Source organism: Saimiri boliviensis, chromosome 7 (genome assembly GCF_048565385.1).
Source record: "Saimiri boliviensis isolate mSaiBol1 chromosome 7, mSaiBol1.pri, whole genome shotgun sequence".
In the NCBI taxonomy this organism is placed as follows: Eukaryota; Metazoa; Chordata; class Mammalia; order Primates; family Cebidae; genus Saimiri; species Saimiri boliviensis.
The window spans coordinates 49,779,301-49,802,931 of record NC_133455.1 but is presented as its reverse complement, the minus strand read 5'-3'; the positions used below and the strand labels follow the sequence as shown (position 1 = coordinate 49,802,931).

Genomic DNA, 23,631 nt, shown 5'->3' with positions numbered 1-23,631 from the left:
ATTTACATTTACATTGGTGGTTCTATGGCCTGTTTTGTCATTTGCACTTAGTTCTTCAATGTTAGTGTACTCCTATGGTAATACTAAACTCTCTTCTGCTATGATTTTGAAATATCAACAACCTTTTGGATTCTGACATGCATTAGGAGCACATTCAGTTTGTCTTTCTAATTGTTTTGTTGCTGCTCGGCACACTGAAAGCAATTTTTAAAAATACCTCTAGTGGTACAGCTGTTTTTCATAGGCTAAAGGTGCATTAGCTCTAAAGCAGGCACCTTTTTTAATATTAGGAAAGGACAAAGTTTACCCTTAAGGCCCTTGAAAAATCTGTGGCTGACAAACCTACTTTCTTACAACTTTATTATATGCATCTGAATTTTGTACTCAAAATTTATTTTACGCATCTAAATTTATTATACTTATCTAAATTTATACTCGAATAAATATTGGTTCTCTCTTAGGAGCAGAGTATTGTATCAGCCGTGGATACTTATTTTAATGGCTTCACAAAAGTGACAGGTGTAGCAGCCTCCAAGGAAAGGAACAGTGGGTTATTGAATGTAAAGACCTCTCCTCTATAAATAGCTTACTTCATTTAGGAGCTTAGTTTGTAACAAAAGTGGAGGGATATTTCAGCAGGACTGTGTAGCTTCTATTTTTCTTTGGGTGAAAAAGGCATACTAATTTGAATAATTGCTGGTGTAATTGCATACAGCGCTAAATGGTTTCTTTGAAGATATGATTTGTATGTGCTTTTGAGGAATAAACTGTTATATTCCATAATTCGCTGATTATGAATATTACTAGATATGGGCTTCTTTGTATATGTGGTGCATAACACAACTACAGCATTGCTCACCTTATTCACAAACATCACACCAAACATGGTGCTTTCTTACCTGTACTTCAGCAGGTACAGTACAGGGTTTGAATCTGGGAGTCTGATGATAGATCTATAAACATGCTGATAGGTTGACCTTAGGCAGGTGGAATTCCACTTGAATTTGTCTCTTTATTGTTACCTTTTAATTTTTTTACTCATGCTTATTTTTATTGATACTCATCTTTAAAATTTTTCAGTGGGACTCTGTTAGCTTCTTGTCTAAAACATTCACTCCTGAGATTCCCGGTTGGTACTTTGGCTTGGCCTCATTTTGGGTCTATCCTTGCTGGTGCTTTATTCATACACGCGGAAGCTTTGGAATGCCTCTTCTAAATGCCTTTTTCCTACACTCAGTTGTTTTTGTTCGATGTCTGAATTCTTTGGATTGAGTAGATTTGCCTCAACTTGTCATAGGGATTAAAGATTTTTGCTTCAAAGATTTTTGGCCATATTTTCAAGGCAGTTAATTTCAAAAAGATAACGGCTCTACCAAATTTCTATCGCGCCCTCTTCTTCTCTTTCTTTCCTATTTACATTTTCAATCACGTTTGTCAGCTTTTTGGAAACTCAAGGTTTCTAAAATAAAAGGTATAAAGGTTTGTTTCAGTCTTTTAGAAGCATTTTGGGATCGGTTTTTTGGGTTTACAACTTTGACTTTTTTTTTTTTTTTAATGCAGGTAAATGGGAAACAATTAAGTAAACTTATCTATGTAAGCCAGAGAATTTTGAAAAAGGCAGAAGTACTGAAATAATTGTTTTCAGGATTCTACATTAAAAGTTCATATCATTTTTTAGAGTAGTTTATTTTATTGAAGGACATTCATAAGTTCCATTAATTTGAAAAACTAGAGATTAATGTTTTAAAGATGAGATAGAGGTTTTGATTTATGCATGTCTAAAAAATTAATATGGAAAAGAGATGAGAATTGAAATATGAACTCCGGATTTAGATTCCACTTTATTGTGGAATTAAATGAAATTGAATGTGTATTTATTTTCTTTGATGGTTATTTCTATATCACATGGTATGAGGGTAGTGCCACTGTATCCATTTTAGAAATACCTTACTATTTGGCAGAGGAGATGCTGTTTGCTTATGATGATTCAATATAGGCTTTTGTTTCTTGATTTCTTTGCTGGGGCATTTTGTGATGGTGGAGTGAGACCTGGTATGAAGCATGGCACACTATGTAGTTATAGTCAAGGTGACTGGCTACATTACATGATTTCTGAAATGAAACACACGTTAGTACCCTTGGAATAGCAGCAGTATGCTAGGTATTGTCAAGTAAAATGTTTCTGTGAGATCTTTGTCTTTGATGATTAATCTTCATTTTTGTGAAATTTATTATAAAAGTATTCCTCAGGAGCTTTAAGTTAAAAAAAAACAGGTTTAGTACAGGCATATGATCATAGATTAATTAGGTAACTGTATAAAAACATTGCCTTGTGGTAAGGGAATTGATTGAGATTTAAAAATGAAAAATTTACGACTTTGGATAATGAAAATGCCCTTTTCCTAATTGTTATTCCAGAGATTATTGATTTCCCTAGAAGTAGAAAATTTTGACTGTACTAGCCTAGGTATTCTCACTTGACATCATTTAGAAGTATTTTAACTTCAAAGGATGTGTTATTTGCTGAAGAGTGGCCACTGGGGCGCAATATGGCTCTTGACATTTTGAACAGTGTTAAATGATGGGACTGAAGTATTTCAAACAGCTATGTTTCAACATTGTTTAAAAATCCGGTGGGAAGAATGGCAGTCCATATAACCCTGCATACTTGGAATTCTTTGATTATTAATTTGAAGTGCAGTTCACAAGTTTATTTCTTACATAATAGGTTTTTTTTTTTTTTTTTTTTTTAAGATGAATAAGGCTCATAAAATTTTTACAGCTGTGTCTTATGAAATTTTGTTTTCTTTTTTTTGGTTGCATATATGTCTTCTATAAAGACACTGAAAGGATGCAAACTACTGCCTTGTTTTTTTTTGTTGTTGTTGTTTGTTTGTTTGTTTTGACATTAACCTGTTAGGGCATAGATCTGTATGAAGGTCATTGGTATAAAGCACAGGGTTATTGAGCTTCTATTGTAAACCCAAAATTGTAAAACTAGCCTTGGAGAGAGGCAGATAAATGAAAATACTTTGTGAAAAAGTAAACATCTTGTTTTTGTTAATTTCCAATTTGTTCCACAATGAAAGCATGTCTGCCCGGTTTTATTTTCTGTTAGTTGTGTCTCTTGGATTAAATGTGAGTCAATAAACTCTGGAGTAAGGCTGCTCCAGAGGGAACAAGGACTTACTGGATGTCAGTGTATGTAAAAGTGACATCCCTGCAAATTGTGTCCTCTGCGGGGGGTGCTTTAGGTGGTGGCTATAGAGATTACATTCATAGGCTTGACTGCCTTTCTGTTTGGGGAAGACACTTGTCATTACAGAGCCATTCCGAAGAAGGGGTTCTCAAGGTAGGGTTGGCAGCTGTAATTAGCCTATAGTGGTACCTCTGGGACATTTCTCATGGTTTTGTTAATTGGTTTTTTGGCTACTTCTGCCTTCCTATCTTCAGCTTTAAGAAATATAAATACTCAGCATTCTGCCTTCAATTGTAAAATGTCTTAAGGTAGAATAGCTGGGTTCAGATATTTTGTCAAGTATATTTCCTTTAGAACAAGTTTCTCCTTTCCTACCCCAAATAATTAACTGTACGACTGTTCTCCCAAAGCAATTGAAAAAAATCTCATTTTGACAAAGCAAGCTGCTTATGACAAATTTTCCAACTAGAAATTTGCAGAAGAAAAGTTCTCAAATGATGAAGAAGTTTAATCAGGCAAAAAGACATTTTTATTTGCAGAAATAGGCCCTTTAGAGGGAGGCAATTATTTATAGCTGATGGGAAACACTGTTATACCTGAATTCATTTGGTAAACTTCATTTAAAATAGGAAGGTTATTCTTGTTATTCTATTGAAAGAAAAAAAAATATGGTACTGAATTATGTCACTGATTTAGATTAAAGAAACAAAATTTTATATGTTAACCCACTCTTACAAAGATACATACTGATTTAACTAAAGAAAATGAATTTGAGATTAATAAAAATCTCATAAAGACACCAGTGTACAGCTTGAAATCAACTATAGTGTACCATGAGTATTTATTTAAAATAGCCTGTTAAAATGACCACATGGGTGGGCTTGGTGGCTCATGCCTGTAAACCCAGCACTTTTGGAGGCTGAGGTGGGCGGATCACAAGGTCAAGAGTTCGAGACCATCCTGGCCAACATGGTGAAACCCCGTCTCTACTAAAAAAAAAATACAAAAATTAGCTGGGCGTGGTGGTGCGTGCCTGTAATTCCAGCTCCTCAGGAGGCTGAGGCAGGAGAATGGCTTGAACCCAGGAGGTGGAGGTTGCAGTGAGCTGAAATCTTGCCACTGTACTCCAGCCTGGTGACAGAGACAGAGCAAGACCCTGTATCAAAAAAAAAAAAAAAGAAAGACCACATTAGGATTGCTTCCTTTCACCCCTGTATTTTTGTTTAAATGTAGTTTTTTTTTCTTTTGTAAACAGTGGTGTTTTTTGGCTTTTATTCTATATTGAACAGAGGGTGAAATCAGTATTTCAAAACCTCTTATATGTCATCAGCATAAATAATGTACTATTTCTAGGAGAGAATTTTGGTAGCCACTTTTCAGTGCACTCCTGGCATATGTTGAGGATGCCTGTGGCTGGCAAGGGGTTTTAGACCCGGTACTCTGATAACTTGCCTCTCTGCATTCATACGGATAAATCTTTTAACATGCAGTTCACATTCAAATTCCCAGTTTTTTAGAGCTAGAAGCATCTCCCTAAAGGGATGCTGAGATGGGCTTCTTCCCGGTTCTGTTTCTATCTGTCTATATGTATATGTTTCTGTTAATAGATCAGTGCTGCCCAAATTTCAGCCACTGTGGGAAACACATGGACTTGTTAAAAATACAGATTTTGGCCAGGTGGGGTGGCTCACGTCTGTAATCTTGGTACTTTGGGAGGCCAGGGCGGGCGGATCACGAGGTCAGGAGATTGAGACCATCCTGGCCAACATGGTGAAACCCCAGCTCTACTAAAATACAAAAAAATTAGCTGGGCGTGGTGGCACATGCCTGTAGTCTGATCTACTCATGAGGCAGACGCGGGGGAATCGCGTGAATCCAGGAGGCAGAGGTTGCGGTGAGCCGAGATCAAGCCATTGCACTCCAGCCTAGCTAAAGAGCAAGACTCCATCTCAAAAAAAAAAAAAAAAAAAAAAAAAAAAAATACAAATTTTGCATTAGTGTTATTTCCAGGTACAGCAGATGCTGAAAATTCACTGACCACACTTGGGGTAGTAAGGCTCTAGTTCATTTAAATGTATTACAGATAAACTATCTAAATTCCTGGATTAAAAATGGTTGAGGATAAGTTGTCTCTGTTGGATGTGAGTTTAGCCAGTTTATTTAATCTATATGTCATTTTTTCTTATTTGTTCGACAATGGTATCTTTAAATTGATCCTATGAGTTTGAGGTATTCAGATTTTGAAAAGGTGGAGAGCTTGTTGAAATTCATTGAGATCTCTATTTAAATAATCTGTCACCATCATGTAAAAGTGTGTCATCTTCTTTGTAATATGACTGTGGGGACAGATATCGGATTCTCATTTTGACATATAAACGGATACACAGTTGCCTAGGGCTTATGCTGGAACAGGTACTGAGGCCTAAATGGAGTCTCTAGAGTCAGTGTCTTTATTGGATTATGCTTTTGTTGAACAACCCATTTTGAGCTTTGGTTTGCGTTGCATGATGACTTTACAGACTTCAAGCAAGCAGCAAAAAAGAAGAGTCTAGGGTCTTTTCGTTTCCTGATTAGTTAAAATATTAAAATACTTTCCTACAGGAAAGTAGGAAAGATAAAAATTATTAGTGATTATTCTTGGTGACATTCAGGTACCAGGTGATGCTCTTCCGTGAAGGTATCTAAATAGGTTTAGAAATGCTTGGGCCTGTATGACTTTTTAACCCGGTGGACTTAAACCTTTTTTAAAAAAAAAAATACTATATGTACTGTCTAGTAGAGGCAGGGTTGTGAACAAATGCTGGACCAAGATAAAAGATTACAGTTTTAGTCTTGAAATACTACTGTACTAGCTAAGTACTTGAGCTGTTCAGCACTCATGAACTTGGTATTTTAATTGGCAGGAAACGAAAATAATAATAGTAACTGCCAACCACAGAGTGAGACTCAAATGAAATAATATGATGGACATTCTCTGTGGTTTTAAAAAGCTGCATGGTTATATACTTAGATGTGGAGTGGTTGGACCAGAAGGTTGAATGACTTGTTTGATTACTGTGCATTGAATACAGTTGTCCTGCTTATCCTTGGGGGATTCATTCCAAAACCTCTAGTAGATGCCTGAAATTGAGAACAGTACCAAACCCTGTATATAGTATGTTTTTTCTCATATATACATACCTAATGATAAAGCTTAATTTACAATATAAAGTAGGCATAGTAAGAGATTAATAACAATTAATAACAAAATAGAACCGTCATAAAAAGCAAGTCCCACTACTCTCGTGCTTGGAGTTGATATTAAATAAGATTACTTGAACACAAGCACTGTGCTACCTCATCAGTCGATCCGGTAACAGACCGCTATTAAGTGATTAATGAGCGGGTAGTGTAGACTGCTGGGTACACTGGACCAAAGGATGATTGACACCTAGGGTGGGATAGAGGAGGAGGGACACGGACGGCATGTGATTTCCTCATTCCACTTAGAACAATGTGCCACTTAAAACTTATGAATTGTTTATTTCTGGAATTTTCCATTTAATATTGGGCCATAGTTGACCATGGGTAACTGAAACCATGGATAAGAGGGGACTAGTGTATCTCACTCGCATCTCCCCTGAGAACAGAGCTATGCCCTACTTCAATGTTGTTGCTGACTTTTCCACCTGGAGTCTGTGGTTGAGCCCCTGCTATTTGAGCTACTATTGAATGGCCTGCTCCATCCCCCATGCTCCGTTTCTGCTTTTACTCTCTATCCATTCCTCTAGCCAGCGGTTTCCAGTCTCATCACAAAAGCAGTTTTTGTTCTCTTCATTTCTTTTCTGTTGCTTTTCCTATGTTTCTAGTCACTGTACGTGAAGGCTTATTTTGAATAGACATTCTGGCCAATCTGAGTGCTGCTTTCCTTCTGCAGAGTAAACCGACCAATTAGAGTGCATCTGGTATAAAGGGTCTTTGGTACTTTGGTTCTGCTTGGCAGAGCATATTGTTACTGGGTACTCATGGTCTCTCTTCTCATTGACGACCCTTTTTCTTTTTGGAGGACGTTCATATTCAGAGTAGTTCTGGCAGCGTGGCGATGAGGAAAGCCGATTGTCAGATGAACTGCAGTTTCTGCACTGACGTGTTTGTGTCAATCAGTTGTATATCAAGAATTTGCAATAAGTTTTGTTTAACACAGGTGCAGGATGGCAACATCTAATAAATTAGCCTGGTTGTACATTTTGGGTAACAATTATAAAAAATGTCTTTCAGAGTTTTTCAAACAACAAGGTGGCAAAGAGTAAAGATCATAGAATTTTGGAATCAGATGGTCCAGTGATCTAATCTCAGAACTATTATAGCCAGCCCTCTGCACACCTGAGTTCTGCATCCATGGATTCAACCAACCATGGAGTAACAGACAATATTTGAAAAACAGAAATTGTGTCTGAAGTGAACACGTACAGATTTTTTTATTGTCATAATTTTCTAACTATAGGATGACTATATTTATATGGTACTTATATTAGGTATTGTAAGTAATCTAGAAATGATTTAAAGTATATGAGAGAATGTGCATAGGTTTTATGCAAATGTGACACCATTTTATAGAAGGCCTTTGAGCATTGTGGATTTTGGTGTCTGCGGGAGGTCCTAGAACCAAGCTCCCCACAGGTACTGAGGGGTGACTGTATTTGCTAATGGTGTTATTTTGATTGTGTTACCAAAACTCCCTTATCCTCTGTTCCCTCTTGTATAAAATAAGAATAGCAATACCTACTTAATAGAGTTGTTGGGAGAATTTAATGAGATAAGTTATATAAAGTACTTGGAACCGTATCTGGTGTCTAGGATATTTACTAAATATTTCTTTTAAATTATTCGTTAATGGTATTGTTGAATAGCTTAAAAATCACTAATAACATCTGAAACTATTATAGAGCATTTAAAGATTTTTCATAAAAGCCAATATGCAAAACTTAAACTTACTTCTGATAATAGTTAACTTAGTATTTTGGGTAGATTTAGGGTAACTGAAAAGATTTCAGTGAACTATAATAATTAGGTAATGATTTTGTAATTTAATTTTTATCCTGAATTTTAAGTTTGGAGAAGTGATGTTGAGATTTTACCATTATACACACACATGGGCACCCAAAGAAGCATGCATGTACAGATATACAAAGTTTGCCAATAAAGTATTTGCAGTGTATAGTTAATTAAATGTACATGTGAAAAACATTATTAGATGACTTCCATGTTCTTTACCATAATTGATTTTCTTCTTTTAAATTAGATGATATTATACATAGGAATATGTGTTAGTCCATTTTCATGCTGCTGTAAAGAAATACCTGAGACTGGGTGTTTTATGAAGAAAAAGAGGCATAATGGACTCACAGTTCAACATGGTTGGGGAGGCCTCAAAATCATGGCAGAAGGTGAAGGAGGAGCAAAGGCACGGCTTACGTGGAGGCAGGCAAGAGAGTGTGAGACTTCTTCACGATCATGAGAACAGCATGGGAAAAACCTGCCCCATGAATCAATTACCTCCCACTGCGTCCCTCCCATGACACTTGGGGATTATGGGAGCTGCAGTTCAAGATGAAATTTGTGTGGGGCCACAGCCATGCCATATGAGAATATATGGAAAGTTACGATTTTTTACCATATTGTAAGGATGATTTTGTTCTACAGTGTGTATCTTAGGTAATGACATATCTTAAACAATGAAAATTACAGACTTGGTTTGTATTGGAAAAGACTGTGTTAAATTGACAGCCCAGATCTCAGGAACACTTTTATGTACTGTTTGTTTTACAGTGAGCGGCATTAAATATAAAAGCTCTGTTTGAATCCTTTTCTGGGAAGCTTGTTCTCACTCATTCCTTCATACTCTCACTAGGACCTACAATGTGTATTAATCTATTTGTAAGTAATTCTTTACTTAAGAATATTAATCTCCTAACTAAAACAGAGCTTTTACATATTTACTTAACATTTTTCTAGGGATTCCCCATATAAAGAAAATATGTATTACCTTAAAATAGTAACAATATTTTCTTTCCTCTTTGCCTCGGTTTCCTTGAAAGAGAAAGAATTCAACTCCCAAAATGCTAGTAAACTAAATAAGCTGAAGGTGATCTATTACAGGAGGGAGTATGGCTTTATCTTTAAAATCATACTGGTTCTGATTCCCCTGCCCCACCCCTGCCCCTTCTAGATTAAAACAGGTCACAATTTTATAATAATGGGTTTGGTTGTGTTTGCTTAAGAAACAGAGTTGAAATTGACCATTTTAGAGCAATTAATGTTGGGAGTAAAACATTTGCGATATTGCCACACTTACAGTGGAAAATGAGCAAAGTAATATGACAAACCAACCAAAGATATTTTACCCCAGCCACTGTCGTCATTCATTTCTTGTATGTTACCTTATTCTCACTTGGAGTGTTTACTCTGTTCCTACGGATGACTAAATTCTAACAGCAAGTGGCAAGCTCCTAAAAAGAACATTTTTGGTTCTTACTGGATAGCAGCCTAGTTTTCTTTAATCCACATCTGTTCTTTGGAATATTTTAAAAATATTCAGGTAAAAATTTACCCAATATCTTAATGTACCAAATTCTGTTACTGATGGGTTAAAAAAAATCAGTCATACTATTTTTAAGTTGTTAATGGGAAACACGTAGATTTTGCAGGATGGCTCTCAATTCTCTGGAATTAATTTACATTGGTGTAAGAAACCAGTCATTCAAGTTTTATTAAACATGCTTTTACTAGGTGACTTTTAGAACTAAACAGAAGAAGCCAGGTGTGGCGGCTCACACATGTAATCCCAGCACTTCGGAAGGCTAGGGGGCAGGATTGCTTAAGCCCAGCAGTTTGAGACTGGCCTGGGCAACATCGCAAGATCCCATCTCTACAAAAAATAAAATAGCTAAGGCAAGAGGATTAGGAGCTTGAGACTTGCCTGGGCAACACAGGGAAACCCTGTCTTTATAAAAAATAAAAAGTAGTTGGGCATGGTGGTACATGCCTGTGGTACCAGATACTCAGGAAGCTGAGACTGGAGGATCACTTGGGCCTGGGAGATCAAGGCCGCAGTGAGCTGTGATTACACCACTGCACTTCAGCCTGGGTGACAGAGTGAGATTCTATCTCAAAATAATGATAATAATAATAATAATAATAATAATAATAATAATTAGCTGGAGTTGGTGGCAGGTGCCAGTAGTCCTGACTAATTTGAGGCTGAGCCCAGGAGTTTGAGGTTACAATGACAGTGAGCAATGATCATACCACTGCACTCAAGTCTGGACCAGCCGAGTGGGGACCTGTCTCTAGAAAATAAAAGAACTAACAGAAAACTAGTAATTGGATTTTTCTGCTTTGGAGTTGGATGCGAAGGTGTAGTTATCTATTATGATGGGAGAAGGTGAAGTATGACATCCCTATAAATTAACTTTGGTGACATTGAGAGAAGTGGACTTGAAGAGGATTTTGCTTCTTCCTTGCTGATGATACAGCACTTTCCTTTTATGATATAGAGGAAGGATCATTCTAGGGAAAACTGGATAAACTTTATCTTTGTGGGGAGAAAAATGATGCACTATAATAGATGATACTTTCTTTTTTTTTTTTTTTTTTTTTGAGATGGAGTCTTACATTGTTACCTGGGCTGGAGTGCAATGGCATGATCTCGGCTCACTGCAACCTCCACCTCCGAGGTTCAAGCAATTCTCCTGCCTCAGTTTCCCTAGTAGCTGGGATTACAGGCATGTGCCACCACATCTGGCTAATTTTTTTTGTATTTTTAGCAAATACAGGGTTTTGCCATGTTGGTCAGGCTAGTCTTGAATGCCTGACTTTAGGTAATCCACCCCCCTTGGCCTCCCAGTGAGCTGGGATTACCCGCATGAGCCACCTCGCCTGGCCAGATAGTTAGTTTTGATGGATGCCTTTGTGAATTGGAACCAGAGCATCAAATAAGCTTTTGAGGTAACATCAAGACATGTTAGAATGGAAGTTCTCCAAATTCACCTGTCTGTAGAAGTAGCTCTATGGTGTTTCTAAAATAAACCTCTAGGATATATTTTGATTATATATATCCTAGAGTTTTGGCATGTGTTATAAAATAGTGGCTTTTTTGTGTGTGTTTTTAATGCTGTCATCATAGTAAATACCTGTATGCTTATCTTTATGTACTTAGAATTTGAGTTCTGATAATTTTGTGTGTGTGTGTGGGAAGTGGGAAGGTTTATTTTTCAAATTGCAGTCCAAAGGAGTAAATTTAATGTCACATTAGATAGTTTATTCATATACCACAAACCTTACAGATTTAATTAGATAGATAATGTATGATGTTAAAAACTGAGCAGCATCTTAAGTTTAAATTTTTATTTTTATTTCTTCTTCTGTCATTATTTATGAAAACTGGTTGAAAATGAAGTTAAAAGATTTCCTGTAAATCATAAGATTGGAAAGAAATATTATTTACTTTAAATCTTTTTCTGAATAAAAATTTAAACATAAATCAGAACTTAGCTTGAATTTTTTTTTAAAGCATCTTTGGAAGCATATATAAAAGTAGAGTAAATGCATCAAATGTAGCTTACCTGCGGCATTTGAAGAAAATATTTTGTGTATGTCTGTAAGCTATTTGTGTGTTTTGAAACAGTTTACTGGAATAGACTAAAATTGGTAGAATCAGGCATAAGTAACTCTGCAGCAGTAGATGTATTGAAAAATGGAATGGTAGTCTTTCTCAAAATCTTGAAGAAATGGAAACTAGTGATTTTTTTTTTTTTTTTTTTTTTGGGTAAAATATTACTGTTTTTTGGCTAGGTGCAGTGTCTCATGCCTGTAATCCCAGCACTTTGGGAGGCCAAGGCGGGCGAATCATGAGGTCAGGAGTTGGAGATCAGCTGACCAACATGGTGAAACCCCGACTCTACTAAAAATAAAAAAATTAATTAGGCATAGTGGTGGGTGCCTGTAATCACAGCTACTTGGGAGGTTGAGGCAGGAGAATGGCTTGATCCCGGGAGGTGGAGGTTTCAGTGGGCTGAGATTGTACCACTGCACTCCAGCCTGGGAGACATAGTGAGACTTTGTCTCAAAAACAAACAAACAAAAATTATTGTCCTTGTTCACTTAAAGAAAATTATTTCTACTTTAAGGATTTTTGTTCCAGGAAATTACTTCAGTTGTAGCGAATTCATTGGCACTCTTTACTAACAAATTTCTGTTTTCTATCAAGATCAGTATTAGAAAAAAAATGTATGGAGATCGAGAAACCAACAAAAATTATAAGACTATAATTGTCCTTATAAAGAAATCATTATATGAAAAAGATATCTGCACATGCATGTTTATAGCAGTACAATTCGCAATTGCAAAAATGTGGAACCAACCCAAATGCCCATCATTCAACAAGTGGATGAAGAAACTGTGGTATATGTATTCGATGGAAGACTACTCAGCCATACAAAGGAATGCATTAATGGCATTTGCAGTGACCTAGATGAGATTGGAGACTGTTATTCTAAGTGAAGTAACTCAGGAATGGAAAACCAAACATCGTTTGTTCTCACTCATAAGTCGGAGCTAAACCATGCATATGTAAAGGCATATGAATGACACAGTGGACTTTGAGGACTCAGGGGGAAAGGGTACATAGGGAATGAGGGATAAATGACTATAAGTTGGGTGCAGTGTATACTGCTCAGGTGACGGTTGCACCAGAATTTCACAGATCACCACCATCATTCATGTTACCAACCACCACCTGTTCCCCAATAACCTAAGGAGTTAAAAATATTTAAGAAAAGATAATGTCCTTATACACATGTCAGTGAAAAGATTTAATAATATTTGGTAAGAACACTGTATATTGTTTTGTTGTGTATTCTGAGAACTTATGTCAGAAGCCAGAAATGGCTACTGTTACTAGAAGTGATGGAAGGAAAAGAAAAGTAAGGGTATGCTTACCATTTTGGGTAGTCTAATTTCTGCATATTATAGTGTAAAAATATGATAATTCTATTCAAAATTTTGGAGAAACATTCGAACTTTGTTTATTTTAAATTCAAGAAATCAACTCAGATAAGCATTGGCCTTTGAGTTAAGAGTGGTAAGTCATTCTTATCTAGAAATGTGCTATCTCCTGAGAAAGCATCAGTGTGGGATGCCGTCAGCTCACGTCATCCCCCTTCCGTTAGGAAGCATTTGTAAATGCTTAGCTACGTCAGGAACCATGTTAGATACTGGGGCAGTGACTCTGAAGAGGATGTGGGACAGTCTCAAAGAGCTGAGGATCTGGAGGGGAGACAGCCAAGCCAACAGACAGCCACTCTAAAATAGAGTCATGCTTATGGCTTAAGTGAGTACGTAAGAGGGGCACTTAACCCAGACTGGGAGGGAAGGAGGCACTTGTGAGAAGCTTATGCTTGAACTCCTGAAGAATAAGTAAGAATTAGATTAATAAATATGAGAGAGAAGGCTGGGTGCAGTGGCTCAGGCCTGTATTCCCAGGACTCTGGGAGGCTGATCTGTAGATCACCTGAGGTCAGGAGTTGAAGACCATCCTGACCAACATGGTGAAACCCTGTCTCTACTAAAAATGTAAAAATTAGCTGGGCTTGGTGGCACATGCCTGTAATCCCAGCTACTAGGGAGGCTGAGGCAGGAGAAGAGCTTGAACCCGGGAGGAGGAGGTTGTGGTGAGCTGAGATCATGCGACTGCACTGCAGTCTGGGCAACAGAGCAAGACTCCATCTCAAAAAAAAAAAAAAAAAAAAAAAAAAAGAGAGAGAGAAAGAGAGGAATATTTGAGGAGATATATGTAGGGAGGGAAGAGCTTGATGTCCAAGAACAGGGCATAAAGCTGGAGGAGAGGATGGAGGGAGGGAGGGAGGGAAGAGAGATGAGTTGATAGGAGCCAGATCACCAAGGGCCTTGGGTTCTCTGAAAACATTGAAACAATTGTCTGAAGTGGGATAAAATCCAACACAGAGAGACAGGTAGCTATTATAGGATTATATTGGCTATATACGATTATATAGGCTGTATAGGATTAAATTGGAGGATTTGTATTGCCAGTGGTGATTAGTATTTTAGAAAGTTAAAAGCAAAGATGAAAATAAATTTGGATATCATAGAAATGGAAAGGTGGAGAAAAGCTGACTTCACTTGGTAATTAGCTGAATGTGGAGGATCAAGGGGAAAGAGTTTTAAGACTATTCTCAGACTTCTGTTGGACAAGTGAGAAAAAAAGGAAACACATATGTAGATCACTTTTGGGTAAAGGGAGATGGAAAGACATGCCTACTTAATGAGTAAGAGGAGAGGTGAAAAGTCAAAACATTTCTGCTCACAAATGATCGTATTGTGTGGATGCTTCAGAGTTTGGCACGCCTGTGTTGCCACTTTCAATTGGTGCTAAAACTTTTGTCATTGCACCTTTATTTTTGCTAGCATATTATTTATTTTGATAATAAAGACTTGGTTATAAGTGATTGTCTTAATATGTTTGAGCTGCTATAACAAAAGACCATAAACCAGGCAGCTTGTAAACAACAGAAATTGATTTCTCACAGTTCTGAAGGCTGGGAGGTCCAAGATGAAGGTGCTGACAGATCTGGTGCCTGTGGAGGCCCACTCCCTGGTTCATAGTGGCTTTTTGCTGTCTTTACATGGAGGTAGGGGCAAGGGAGTTCTCTGGGGCCTGTTTTCTAAGTTCATGAATCCCTTTAATGAGAATTTCATTTTGATGACCCAGTCACCTCCCAAAGTCCTCACCTCCGAATACCATCACGTTGAGCATTAGGATTTAATTTAGCATATGAATTTTCTAGGACACACACATTGTACTCTTGTCATTAGCAGTGACATGAGCACAATTCAGGGAAGCTGGGGCCTCTTGCTTGTTTGAACCAAAGAGCTGTAATGGGGCCATGGGACTTCATTTCTTTCTTCATCTCTCGGTCTGGCTGTGGTGATCTTCATGATGAGTGGCAGCCTAGAGTTTTCTCCCTAGTTCTCTCTGAAGTGCTCTGTGGAGGACTTTAGTTATTCTGACCTAGGGAATGGTGGAGGTACTTTGTCTACGCCAAGGCCTTGTGCCTGCACTTACAGTCTGGCATATGAGTGGAAAGGAGGCAGGTTTGTCTGTATGACACCATATAGAATAGGTTCACCAGCAGGAAACAGGCTCTGTTAGAAGGAAGGGCAAGGTATTCTTGGAAGAGGGGAGGATCGCAGCGGTCCGTGAAACCTATGAAGCCCTCTTCTGTTCCATTCTCATTACCCTTGACAGTTGAGTAGTATCTTGGTTTCAACTCCATCGTAAATCCAATCTTTGAAATCATGTAGGCCCACAGAATTATGAGGTAGTCACCTATAGGGGATAGATGATTCATATAGATGTGTGCGCATGCATGTATGTTTGTGTTGGACTATTATCTGTCTTGAGGGTGAGCATCTTATGGGCCAAACCCACCCTGCAGTCTGTTTTTTCAGAACAGCCACACCCATTCATTTATGTGTTGTCCGTGTCTGCTTTCTCTCTACAATGGCAGAGTTCAGTAGTTGTGACAGAGACCTTGGGGCTTGCAAAGAAAGCCTAAAATATTTACTATCTGGCCCTTAACCGAAAAAGTTTGCCAACCCCTGATCTAAATGGAAACACATAATTTTAAAACTCTTCTGGCAAACTTACGGATCCCTGAGAGCACATCTGGACATTCTCAGGGGTTCTCCAACCACAGTTGAGAAACACAGGTCTACGATGTAATTGTTAGGAGTGAAAACTCAAGGTCAGACTTCGAGATGTAAAATTTTACTGACTTCCCTTTCCCCGAGACCACACTACAGTGAGCTCTGTCTGTGATTTTTGCAGAACTTGGCAATCATGCTGCTTAGGGGACTGCACTAGCAGTAAGTGACTAGATGGCATGGACCCCATGCTACTACAATCGTTACAGGTTTTGTCCCCACTAATCCTTCTATTTGAGTGTGCTGGCCAGCAGTGGTTTTCAGGCAACTTAACTCCTTGTGTGCTGGTCTCATCAGCCCCTGTCATGTGGTCCTGGCAGTCCTGTTTAGCCTGCAGGAAGTGCCTGCTGTTTCATCTCAGAATGGCTGCCTCTAGGATGATGCTCTTGCTGTTTGTTAACCTGGGCCCCCTCTGCCTCTGTAGCAGCAAGCCTGTGTTTCCAAGCAGTTGTTTCCCAGCTGTCTGCTGCGTGGTTACATGGTTTCAGGCTGTGCTTCAATGTGCTCTCTAAGTGTTTTGCTTGACCTCCCCATGGGTAACTGCCTTGCTTTAGCTCAGTGCTAAGCAGCTGTTTGGTATTCTTCTAGTATCCATTTTTTTCATGTGGTCAGTCCACCAGTCCTGATTTTCTGAAACTGAGGTTTTGACACTTGCAAAGTGACTCTGCGTCATTGCTGGGTTGGTGACAGCCTGTCTTCTTGCTTTTTTGTTCTTTGGGCTACCCAGGAGGCCCTTTGATAAAGTGTCAGTAACGTACTGCTGTGATAGGATTTTTTTTTTCTTATTGGCAAGAAAAAAGGCCATGTTTTTGCCATGATCTGGATTGCCATCTTCTATACTCTTTGAGACTTCCCCTGTGTCAAATGTGGTTGTCCTCAGGAAAGTCAGTGTCAGGACCACAATTGCCTACTGCAGCATTATAGCTGATTCTTGTATTTTTCAAGAATGTTAATTTATGTGGCTAGAAATGTGAATCTTATAAAACAGTAGCAATTGGCTTTGCAAAATCCTTAGCTGAAATGTTGGTTTGCAGATTTAAAATAATACTTGGATTAATTGAGTGGGAAATGCTGCCTTGGATATGATTTTTAATAGTGAATTTGAAAAATGACTAATTTTACGTGCATGTGAAATGAAATCATAACTCCGGACAAGTAAGTGGAATATGTTTTAGTTGACAGCTACCTTTGCTTAAAAACAAAACCCCCGACATCTGCTAATTGGATTTTCAGTAAGAGTTTATTAAAAATTCTTAAATCAGAAACCAGATAGTAAACAATTTCTGTAAAAGCAGATTTTTAAGTAGATACATTTTGACCTGGAGCTAGTGAATTCAATGAAAAACAAACAAAAATCTAGGAGAGACACATTATATCCAATGTATATTATAATATTTATTTAAAGGGTATCATAATATTCTGAGTTTGGGGTAAGTTCAATCCTAATTTTAATGTTTATGAGTAAATGTGTAATATACATGCATTTCTATGCAGTTCACTACTTGCCACAAGCCAAAGAAGAAACAATCAATTTACAAGTAACACAGAGGCAGTAAATTTGTTGGTGGTGATGCTAGCTAGGCCTGTTGTAATTCCATAATTCTGTAATTTTTTTTTTCACCTGCAAGTGGTGAATTGCTGATGTTGCTGGGAGCCAGAGATATGGTGATATGTGAAAGTGTCCAGGCAGCACTTATATTATGTAAGGCTTGGAGGTATTTTGATGTCAGTAAAATATTTTATGGGAGTAATAGGAAAATGTGTACTGTTGGAACCATATCCAGAAAATTCAGAGTTTATGTTGAATTTTATTCCCCAACTCACATTTGAGGTTTACAGGTTTTGCTTAGTGTGCTTGGTACTCCTCGATCAGTCGAGATACAGTTCCTTTCTGGTGGGGGTTCATGTCTGTGTCCAGACATCTTGTTGACTGCGCTCTAATCCCAGTGATCATTTTGAGCTGTAGTTAAGAAAAACATGGCTTCCAACATAGATGCCTTGTTTTCTCCAACAAAGATTTAAGCTATATTGCCACCTCCATTTTAATTGTTTCTCTTTAGATCTGGCTGTCATAATTTATCTGCTTTGCTTCATGATTGTTGTAAACAGGCATAGGGTACTGTCTTGCCATCTAGGCAGCCCAGTAATTCCATCTCAGGTCATTCCCAGTTACCTGTCGGATATTTACATGAAGATCTGAATGAATTGTGATCATTATGAACATGATAAGTGAATAATGAATTAAAAGAGAAACATTTAAAAGTTTTATATTTTAACTCTCCAGGGAATAAGGCATTGAGAAAGTGGGGTACTTGTTTCTTGTTGAAGAGAAGAGAAATCAAGTATGGGTGAATCATCAACTAATGGGTATTCTTGGGTTTATTATGAAATCTTTCACTTTTTGGCAGTATTCTAGAATACTAGAATACTAGTAGGGATTTGACTGAAGCTCGGTTTGCACGTGTGTGAAGACAGTAATTTCTGATCTCATAGGGTTGTTAAGAGCATGGAATGGAATCCAATTCAGCTTCATCTATCTTTATTTCTCATGTAATCTGTTGGGCACCACATTACTGGAATGTTGTGTAAATAATGAATCATATGACCTCTAGTCTCCAGGATCTCACAAACCTGCTAGACAGATATTAGGTATTTTGGTTTCCCACATTACATTCAAGTTCATGAATGTTTGGAATTCTTTCCACACAACCCAGGATACACACAACCTCTGGTAGAACAAATGGCTATTTATTAAGATCCTGTAAGAAACAAGGTAGAAAATTAGAGTCATTAGGAATATAGAAATAAAAGATTGCTTGGGCTTTCCCCTCTGTAAACTTGAGTAGTTTGGCTAAGTCATAGGTTGGAAGTGTGGTGAGGTCAGAGGTCACTGTCAACTTCCATTAGACCCCAAAGCTTACAGTTATTTAATAGAGGATCACCTATGCTAACAGAATGTTGGGATTTTGTTTGTTTGGGTTTGGGTAAATAATTATGTACATTCAGGGGTCTTAGTACTGGGTAGCTTATATAAGTCCAAAAATATGATTGTTAGCCTTGTCTTTTGATTAATAAAATGGGGAAAATAATGTTGTTTGAAAAACCAAAAAGGGGAAGAAACTATTTGAAAATCAGGCATTGGGTTGAAGTGGAAGTAAATATACTTCAAAATGTCTGTGGAGGAAAGATTAGAAGCCACTGATTTGGAGAATCTGTAATAGCCCTTTTAATGCTTATTCTTTTACCTAACTATCCATGATATTTATAGCATATTAAAATAAACCTGGTTTTCCAAGGGTTCTCATGAAAGAAAAGAAAAAAAAGGAAAACAGATGGGGATAATCTCAGAAATAACTCGTGATTGAAGGTAAACTTGGAGAATGCTTCAGAAAGGAAACAAAATGTCTGCAGCAGATGAAGTGTGTAAATTTTTCCTTCACTTTAGAGCTAGAACACTACCTCTGTGAGCGGTAGTGTTTAAGAATCAGAAGAATGGAAAGCTCAATTGATTACTGCCACACGTAGGACTAAAAGAAAGGGTTCACATTTTTATTGACAACTCAACCCGAAAAGACACCCTCCTCTCAGAAAAGCGAGTCTCCTCTTCCTTCTTGTTTCTCCTGCCACCTTTGCCGTCATAGAGCATGCTCAATCTTTATCTTCTCCCCTTTTTCCTCCTTCTTTCCTGTCTTTTTTTATCTTCTTTCTGCATTTCCTTCCCATTTCCTTTCTGTGCTGCCCCTACTGTCTGCATTCGCCTCCTTCACCTTTCACCTGTAGGTGACACTGAACTGGTGTTTAAGAACAGCCACCTTGGCTGGGCACGGTGGCTCATGCCTGTAATCCCAGAACTTTGGGAGGCCGAGGTGGGCGAATCATGAGGTCAGGAGTTGGAGTCCAGCCTGGCCAACGTGGTGAAACCCCGTCTCTACTAAAAATACAAAAATTAGCCAGGTATGGTGGTTAGCGCCTGTAATCTCAGCTACTTGGGAGGCTGAGGCAGGAGAATCGCTTGAACCTGTGAGGCGGAGGTTGCGGTGAGCAGAGATCACGTCATTGCACTCCAGCCTGGGGAACAAGAGCGAAGTGCTGTCTCAAAAAAAAAAAAAAAGAGTTTAGGAATTTGTCACTGTGTTAGTCTGTTTTCCTGCTGCTGATAAAGACATACCAGAGACTGGGCAATTTACAAAAGAAAGAGGTTTAATAGACTTACAGTTCCACATGGCTGGGGAAACCTCACAATCATAGTGGAAGGCAAGGAGGAACAATTAATGTCTTTTATGGATGGCAGAAGGCAAAGAGAGCTTGTGCAGGGAGACTCCCATTTTTAAAACCATCAGATCTTGTGAAACTTACTATCACAAGAGCAGCACAGGGAAGTCCTCCCCACAGGATTCAGTTACCTCCTACTGGGTGCCTCCCACAACACGGAATTCAAGATGAGAACTGGGTGGGGACACAGCCAAACCATATCAGTCTTAGTGTCTGACTATCTGGATTCTCACCGTATTTTCTGTGTGAAAGAACATAGGAGGAAAGTAGTTTTGGCAGGATGGACATACAGTTCATTTTTAGGAATGCTGAATTTGAGGCCCTACTGGCTCTGAAACTCTTGTAGAGTTACAAGCAAATAGTATCCGTGTCTTAACAAAATAGTTAATTTATTTATTGTGCACTTGATAGGTGCCAGCCTGAGTCCTAAGCATTTCACATGGACTATCTGATTTACTCCCGTCACATGTAGAAATCATTATTGTGAGGGAATTAAGCACAGCAATATTAAGTGATTTTACTAAAGTTACACATTTAGAAAATGGTGGAATATTGTAGAACTCCATTTGTTTGAAATACCCAGAAAAGGCAAATCTATAGAGGCAGAGAGTAGATTAGTTATTGCCTGGCATTGAGAATGGGATTATTGTAAATGAACATTAGTGATCTTATTAGAGTGATCTAAAACTCATTTACGGTGATGGTTCCACCAATTGATAAATTTACTCAAAATCATTTAATTGTTTACTTGAGACTGGTAAATTTTATATGAAAAATCTTTAAAAAGTTGTAAAAAAAAATAAAAGGGCTTTAAATTGGAATTGTTACATTTAATTTTAGGTGTTTTCAGTGGACTGTAATAGCAAAATGCTCTTAAATGTATTAGAGTGCTTCCTGAATGGTACCCTAAAAATTGTGTCTGTGCTTTTTTTTTTCTTTTTAAAAAACAAAAGTTATGTCCATAGTAGGATAAAACAACAACAACAACAACAACAACAACAACAACAACAAAAAGGTATTTGAGTCATTTATTTCTATATCAGTCTTTCAGATGTCAGTTGATTACTACCATTGAAACATTTTCCTGTTACTTCCTGTAACCTGCTTTTCCTGATCTCCATTAGGATAATATGCTAGATTGCTAAACTGGCTTCCACCTCCCTCGTTTTCCTTTGCTTCCTCTTTTCCTACTGTATTTAGGAATTGTATTAGGGATTGGGAATTTTTTAAAAAAGGATGAATAAAATGTTGTTTCATAACTCTCATTCTAAAATCAGATATTTTTAAAAGTCATTGGGGCTTCCCTCCTAGAGACGAGGGAGGATCTTTACTGAGATTGCTTCTCAGTTTATTGGTCTTGATTTGTTTTTTGGGTCATGGGACTTGAATATAGGTAGGGTATAACCTTGTTTACATAGGAGCCAAGAGAAAACTTCTCCTTGCTATCTCAAGGTTGGCTGAAAATCAGCTGACAAAAGGCAAATTCATAGAAAAGGGGTACAAACTTATTGACATGCACAAGGGGAAAATCACAGAGTGATTGCACACCATGCAATGAGGTACAGACGGTTATATCTCCTTCTTAGGGGATAGGGAGATGGGGAACTGTGGATGATTTTAGGGGCTAGGAAATGATTTTTAGGGGAGTTCAGTGGGTTTGAAAAATATACAGTGGTCTGGAACAAAGTCTGTTGGCCCTGCAGAGCACAGTATTTGTGCCAAGTCTGTCCAGGTGTATTGACAGATTTCAAACTTTCTTCCTGCAGTACGAGTTCAGTTAATGAAAACTCAGTGAAGAAACCAGAGGTAATTCTTTTCTTTGTTGGGTCTGGACTTTAGGCAGATAAGGAAACTTCAGAGAAGGACCTCATCTTCTGCCTTGGAAGAGAGAATTGAGAGACAGGATGGTGTGGGGTGGGGTTGTGGGGATGGAACTAGAGATGTCAACCTTGAAGCTGCCTCTTCAGCACGTCTATTGGTTTCTGAGCCCTAACATTTGGACTATTTCACATTCTACTGTAGCTGCTGTAAAAGGTTCCCTGTCACTGTATCAGCCATGAATCCTGTAGAAATCAGAGAATGACAACAGAAGCAATTCCTTCCTTCTCCCCTCTGCTCATATTATTATCATCTACTTTTGTTATTTTCATTAGGAAGTAGTATATTAGATCATCCAATGTTATGTGAAATTTAAGAGGGATAAGAAGTATTTTGATTCTTCTGCTTGGTTTTAGAAAACTTGGTGTCTAAATGGCTTCTTTTTTGGGGTCAAGTGAATCTAATTTTGAATGCAGTAGGGATTTTTTGGATATACTTTTGGCAAATCTTTGGGCAACTTGATATATTAGTTTAAACATTGTGTACTAAGGAGCAATCATTTTATTTCTAGGCATCTAGTCTTATTTGTGCCATCAGAGAACTTCTGGTAGCAGAATTAAAAATAATTATGCTATTACCAGTCAGTGGACACTTGTTAAGTGTTAGTGGCACATTCACATTTGTATGCTTGTCTGGTACATTGTTGCTGAGTGCCAGTTAAATGTAGGGGCAGACATATTGTTGGGTGCCTGAATTTATCACCGGGTGTTAAGTAATGTGTGTCTAGGATTACACGATAGCCTACCATATGTTACATCATTCACAAACAGAAAATGATAACATTGACACTCAAAACCAAGACTTAAGGTTAATGAAATGCCTATAGCCTCTTCTGCTTCTAACATATAAGTACTGTATTTCTCTTTCTGCAATTTGTTAATATAGGGCTCTGCAGTGAGAAAGAAAGGTATATATAGAGGAGATAATACTTACCTGGTCCTGTAGAAATAAAACAAAAATAAAAAAACCTCCACATGTAAAGCATCACACATCTTAAGGGTGGAAGCTGATAGCGTGATTTAGACTCCTGGGATGTTTGTGCCAATGGAGAATATATCACCTCTGCCTTTATGTGCCCAGAAGTTGAGGTCCTTGAAGCAGTCGTGTGATGAAATTCTTTCTCATGTTCTGAACCTTCTTTCAAGACAAACGTTTTATCTGTTTGCTGCTTTTACTTTACAGGACAAAGGTAATTTTTTTTTTTTTTTTTTTTTTTTTTTTTTTTTTTTTTTTTGAGGGAGGCTGTAGTGTAGTTGCCCTGACTGGAGTGCAGTGGCATGATCTCAGCTCACTGCAACTGCAGCCTCCACCTCCCAGATTTAAGTGATTCTCCTGCCTCAGCCTCCCAAGTAGCTGGAATTACAATTGCTCACCACCATGCCTAGCTAATTTAAATTTTTTTTTAGTGGAGACGGGTTTCATCATGTTAGCAAGGCTTGTCTTGAACACTTGACCTCAGATGATCCACCTGCCTTGGCCTCCCAAAGTGCTGGGATTACAGGTGTGAGCCACCACGCCTA

General features: G+C 38.0%; 1 protein-coding gene and 1 long non-coding RNA gene across 4 annotated transcripts in view; both read left to right on the top strand.

The window, feature by feature from the left end:
* TMTC2 (transmembrane O-mannosyltransferase targeting cadherins 2) overlaps positions 1–23,631 on the top strand; it is a 440,961-nt gene that overhangs the window by 5,635 nt on the left and 411,695 nt on the right. The window lies entirely within an intron of this gene.
* LOC141585096 (uncharacterized) overlaps positions 14,117–23,631 on the top strand; it is a 46,735-nt gene continuing 37,220 nt past the window's right edge. The window contains exon 1 of the long non-coding RNA XR_012518400.1: positions 14,117–23,631. This exon is cut by the window's right edge and continues 34,695 nt beyond it. This is a non-coding gene — a long non-coding RNA (uncharacterized LOC141585096).